The 6,000-nt window shown below is 39.2% G+C and overlaps 1 protein-coding gene across 2 annotated transcripts in view; it reads right to left on the bottom strand.

Annotated features, from left to right (window-relative positions):
* Positions 1–3,125: 3,125 nt before the first annotated feature.
* Rp2 (retinitis pigmentosa 2 homolog) overlaps positions 3,126–6,000 on the bottom strand; it is a 41,173-nt gene continuing 38,298 nt past the window's right edge. The window contains exons 5-9 of one of the 2 annotated variants that reach the window (NR_110967.1): positions 5,428–5,564; positions 4,700–4,730; positions 4,535–4,603; positions 3,455–3,571; positions 3,126–3,332 (exon numbers count right to left, since the gene is read on the bottom strand). The gene's annotated coding sequence lies outside the window, so the exon portion shown is untranslated. The remainder of the gene's footprint in view (positions 3,333–3,454; positions 3,572–4,534; positions 4,604–4,699; positions 4,731–5,427; positions 5,565–6,000) is intronic. The other variant, NR_110966.1, reaches the window with a different exon arrangement.

Here is a 6,000-nt window from a genome sequence, read left to right as displayed (position 1 = left end):
AGATAGCTACAGTGTACTGATACACATTAAATAATAAATAACTTTAAAAAGGTATATCCAGGGAGCAGATTTTTTAAATTTTGCATTTTATTTAATTGCAGTAATTTGGGAAGAACTTGTCTGTAACTGCACAAAAAGCAAAGCAATGAATTCTTTGTGTTTCTTACTTAATGTTTGACCCAAGGACCTGCTTTGTCTGGTGGAGGTAGCCAGGTGTAGGGTCAGAGACCAAGGATTCTCCTGAAGTGTTTGTTGACCCAGTGTGGCTATCAGAGAGCAAACAAAGGGAAGAGAATGCACATGTGAGGGTGGGGTGCTTTCCAACCTGGACATTGGCTTGATAGCCAGCTGTTTGATGTTTTCTAAGCAGTTGGTCAGATTAATGTGATATTTGCTTACCCACTATCCATTCTTTTCATCTTTTTTGTCAGAATCTCAATTTTCCAAGACAACATTGTACTTAGTACAATTGTCTCCTTGGTTCCCTTGAAGCTGTGATAGCTGTATAACCTAGCTCTGGCAAATGAGCTATGAGTCTACTGAGTAAGTCTTTTGGCAAAGTTATTGTTTCCTTGATGAAAAGAGACAGCATTCATTCGCTTTTACTGTTCACCCGCTTTAGTCTTTCTGCTTAGAATGCAGTTACAGGACTTAGAGGCGTGGGAGCTACTCCACCAGCAAAAAGCAAAGCCACATTTAAGATAACAGAGCAGTAAGAAAGAAAGGCTTTCAAGATACTGTGGAGATTCTGGGTTGCCTAACTTAAGGTTTTGAGTTGTTCCCGGAACCCTGCTTAATAATTTTCCCTACCTTCCTAGTTAACTTCCACACTGGTGGCTCATGGGAGCCATTCAATGAGTTACTGATTTAGTGGTAGTCGTGTCTAAGAAGTCTCCTCAAACAAGTCTGTATTTGCATTTATCCAGCTTCAGGCAGTTTCAGGCAGCCTGAGCCTGGAGGGGCTGTGTACAGAGGTCTTAGTATAGGTCCACAGAGAGCTTTGTGTCACTTTGGAAAAACATGTTTTTCTCTCTTTTCAGAGCAAAGGCTAACATTTTTACCTTATTTTGTAGATTGCCTCAAAATAACTGCCAAACAGGCCAGAATCCTCATTTTGCAGATGAGGAAATTGAAAATATTGTTTAGGTGACAGAGATTTTTCACAGTGGTATGTAGCAGGAAGTGTGTCATTCTCAGATCTGAGGCTTCTCTATCTTTTGTGTGTGTGTGGGGGCAACTCTGACATGAGTAGTGTGGGAAAAAAATCAGGGATTAGTGGCTTCCTGATGCAAAGACAGCTTGGGTTTGTACTGTATGTTGGGCAGAATTTGAGTATCTGCAAAGGGAGTGGGAAAGGGGATTCTTGATACAGAAAAGAATATAAGCAAAATATCTTATTTTTTCATTGATTGCCTCTGATTTAATAGTCAGAAAGCCTAATGTCTAAAGCAGAGGATTGATTTCTTGAAGCATTTATCTGTTAACACCATCGCCTGCCATAGTAACTATGAAAAAGTCATTGTTCACTTTGGGGGGTGTGGGTACATGGGACATACTTGCTGTTCAGTTTTCTTTTTCTTCCCTCCACCCTCTTCTCCCTGCTGAGAACTGAACCCAGAATCCTTGGATTACTAAGCATGTAGCATACCCATGAGTCACCTCCCCAGGTTGCTGTTCCATAGATAACAAGCCACAGAGCTCTGCTCTTCTCTACTGTGCCTTTACTCTCAGTGAAGGAGACTACAGAGGAAACAAGGAGACAGATTCTCTAGTAAGAACCCTAGCTAGGAGGCTGATGAAGTCACTGTAGGGTCAGTAGCACCCATCGGGGTTTTAAGGTTGAATGTTCAAAAGGAGAACATGCCTGAAGGAAACATTGCCCAAGCCAGGCTAGTTAAGAGCTGCTTAGTGGGGGCTGGAGAGATGGCTCAGGGGTTAAGAACATTGACTGTTCTTCAAGAGGTCCTGAGTTCAATTCCCAGCAACCACATGGTGGCTCACAACCATCTGTAATGGGATCTGATGCCCTCTTCTGGTGTGTCTGAAGATAGTGACAGTGTACTCACATCCATGAAATAAATAAATAAATTAATTAATTAATTAAAAAAGCTGCTTAGCAAGTGCAAAACCACTCAGGTAATTCTAAAATGTGAGCAATGGAACTGAGAAAACTGTATGTTGCCAGTAGAAAGAGATGCATGGGTGGTAAGAGCAGAGTGCATGCAAGGACAGAAGTGATACTTTCAGTTTAGTACATGGGAGGCCAGGAGGACTGTTATTTAGTTACTATTTAAATGCACACAATGAGCAGAAAGTTGGCATCGAGAAAATGCAATCAGATGAACAGCCAGCCATGCTTGGTAGGGTCCTTGAAGCTGTGAGGAGGTTTATGTACTTCAAGGAATGAACAGAAGAGCCACAGCTATCCTTAACATACCCCAGCCTCTCATATTCCATTTACTACTTGGATATATTTTGACATAGCAAACCTGGCTTAAATAGTTGAAGACATTAAAATGAAATTGAGTCCCAACATGATGCCAACTCCAGCATGACTTTCTGGATGTATTGATTTAACCAGTTTTCAAAGCCTCCATTGGAATCTGAACCAGAATCTCCAGATTTAATCTCCTGTCTCAGGAATTTTCTCCTTTGCTAGATCTTGCATTGACTTAGAACAACAACCACCATGACCACAAGTGAAATACTACCCTTACTTTCCAAATAGTTTCATCTCTTCTGTTTTTCCTGCTCCCCGGGAAGTCCTAATATGGCATTTTGATGGTGTATGAGAAAATATAATGCTTAATAATTTTCTCCTTACCTGTTTTTATTTCTAGCACCTCTTATCAAAAGAAAATTTGAGCTTTATATAACCAGTTAGATATAAATAATGCTCATTTCCCAGTTTAGATATAATAATGAGTGCTGCTAAACTTTTGGTATTAAATTGTGTTGTCTCAAAGTATCTAGATTAGCCAAGCATGGTGGTGCTCACCTTTAACCTCAGTACGTTGATCTCTGTGTATAGCCAGCCTGATTCGCATAGTGAATCCCAGGCCTGCTAGTGTTGCAAAGTGAGACTCTGTCACAAAAAATACATAGAAAAAAAAGCATAGAAATGAAAGTAAAGGAGTTAGACTCTTTTATTGTTCATGTGTTTATTTGGAGATAGGGTCTCATTATATAGCCCACAGTAGCCTTGAACTCATGGTCTTCCAGCCTTGCTCAAAAGTATTGAAAGTAGACAAGCACTGACCCACGTGGACATGACTGAATCTTCTACCATGATGACAGATGACGTGGAGAAGGATAAAGGAAATCTAGAGGATCTAGACAAAGAGGCAAAGTCCTAAAGCTGAAAAATGAGTCTATCAAAGTACTTAGTGAAAAAGACAGTAATCATGTAAGGACTTAATCTAGGGAGGCATTTTAAAGAATAATGGGAAGGTACCTGGAGAGATGGCTCAGTGGTTAAGAGTACTTGTTGCTCTTCCAGTTCCTAATGTCCATATGGTAGCTTACAACCATTTGTAACCACAGTTCAGGGGATCCAATGCTCTCTTCTGACCTGTGCAGGCACCAAGCATGAAAATACACATACATACATGCAGGCAAAACACCCATTCATTAAAAAACTTAAAATGATTTTAAAATTTTAAAAAAATGGAGGGGTACACAGTGAAACAGAGAAGGTGTGAATAAAGAAATATGTAGGGACTTTTTGACAAGATTAAAAGCACCCTTGTTAAGTATAGCAGCATGGGCAGAAGCAGGAATCATTCTTGTGAGGTATAAAGAAGCAACAATAAAAGTTGTGTTAACTGACTGGATATCTCGCTGTTCACCGCTCACTTCTTATCCTTTAATCTAGTTCTTCCTGAACTCCATTGTTCCACTGGTCACTAAGCAAGAATCGTCCTCTCTGAGCCCCAGGGCCAGTCTTTGGTTTGGAGCCAAAGGTCATTTCTTGCAGCTGTCTCTGAGCACGAATCCTTGCCTTCCCTGAGCTCCATTTCAAAAATAAAAAATAAAGACCCTGTCTTTAAAGAAGCATTTCCACTTGCTGTTTCTTTTTATCTTTTGCTTACCAACATTTTTTAACATTCAAATTTTATTTTGAATTCGATAATTCATTTACAAAGTTTAAAGATCAGGACTGTAAGAGGTATCAAATCTCATTCTCATTTTTTGAGGGTTCCATTTTTGTCTTTCATACTTCTGCCCTCATCACCTTTATCCACTCTTTCTTCCTGCACATAACTTTGCTTCCTCTTTTAGTAGTTCATGTAAGAATGGGGTTCATCATGATAGTTCCAACCTTGCGTATACGGGATTTTGTTGGAGTCACCATTACCTTCTTATGCACAGTCTACTTGTTAATCTTTCCTTTTCCCAACTAAACTTCAGTGTGTGTGCGTATGTGTGTGTGTGTGTGTGTGTGTGTGTGTGTGTGTGTTGTTGGAAAAGGCTTCACATAAGTAAGTGAGTCTTGTTCCCCTAGTAACCACAAGGGGACAGCAAAGAGGCTTACATTGCAGTTCAGTGACTATGGTTTGAGCTTGACAGGCCATCCAAACTTTCTGACACTCAGTTTTCTTTCCTATCCAAAATGAAAAATCGGGATTGTTAGCCTCTTCACAGCCCTAAAACTGAGACTCCAATGAGAGAAAATGTAAGGATGGTATGGAGCACTTACCTAGCAAGGTCCTGGGTTCCATCCCCAGCACCTAAAATTATTCTTAAATTATTTATTGTCTGTTTCTAAGAACAATATAAAAGAGTCTATTAATGAGCCTATAAAACCAACCTGAATTTTACAATTGGAAGTGCAGCACACTGCAGGAAAACAGCACTCAAGTCCTACCTGCCACTTATACTTGTTTTTTTCTTACTAAGTTACCTAATTGTGTGAGATGTATGGCCCTTACCACTAAACTACTTTAAAAAGCATCGCATCCACTTTGTTCAGCACAATGATACTTAACTTTTATAAATTACTTGTCGTTTTCAATGGACACAAGCATCAGTTAATTAGATGTCATACAATTTAAGTTATTTTCTCAGTGTCTAATTAGAAGTGGATAAGGGTAAACCGAAGAAGTGAAGGCAGGTGACAGGAGGATCAGAGCCAGGGTGAGAATTCTGAGGGCTATACCAATTATGTTCACTATTTATAGATGAGAATAAGCCTTCACCAAGAAAGTATGAAATCAGTTTCTGAACATCTTACCACTAAAAGTCATAGTGTCATATACAAAAAGGGATGAAATATAATGACATTTCTATTCTCTAATATTCTCTATATACCAAGAAAGAAAACAAGTCAAGAGTAAAGGAATTACTTCACGTAACAAAAAGGCCTTCACTATTAAGATAGCATAAGTCTGCATAAGTCTATAAATCTGCATAAGCTGTTCTAAATACCTGAGGAAAACCAACTTTTAAGGAGGAAAGGTTTATTTCAGTACTTGTTTTCAGTCAGCTGGTCCATTTCAGGCCTCTGGCAAGGTATAGTGTCACAGAGTTGGACATAGATAGCAAAGGTGTTCACTTCATGGTATCTGGGAAGCATAAAGAGAGTGGGGAGGGTCCTGGTTCAAATATGCCTGCCAGCAGTCACCTTCACTAGACTCTATTTCCTAAAATCACCACCTTCTGGCAGTACCACAGGCTAGTGACCATTCCTTTAATACATGGACTTTAAAACTACATATATATATATATATATATATATATATATATATATATATATATATATATATACACACACACACATATATATGTATATTCTTTTTTCTTGAGATAGGATTTCTCTGTGGCTGTCCTGGAGCTCACATTGTAGAGCAGGGTGGTCTTGAACTCAGAAATCTGTCTGCCTTTGACTCCAGAGTGCTGGGATTAAGGGTGTGTGACACCATTGCCTGACTATATTCTTATGTAATTTCATATATGAATACAATATATTTAGAACATATCTATCCCCCAACTTCTCCCAGG

Source organism: Mus musculus, chromosome X (genome assembly GCF_000001635.26).
Source record: "Mus musculus strain C57BL/6J chromosome X, GRCm38.p6 C57BL/6J".
NCBI classification, from domain to species: domain Eukaryota; kingdom Metazoa; phylum Chordata; class Mammalia; order Rodentia; family Muridae; genus Mus; species Mus musculus.
The sequence above is the reverse complement of the archived record's forward strand: the minus strand, read 5'-3'. Positions and strand labels throughout refer to the sequence as shown.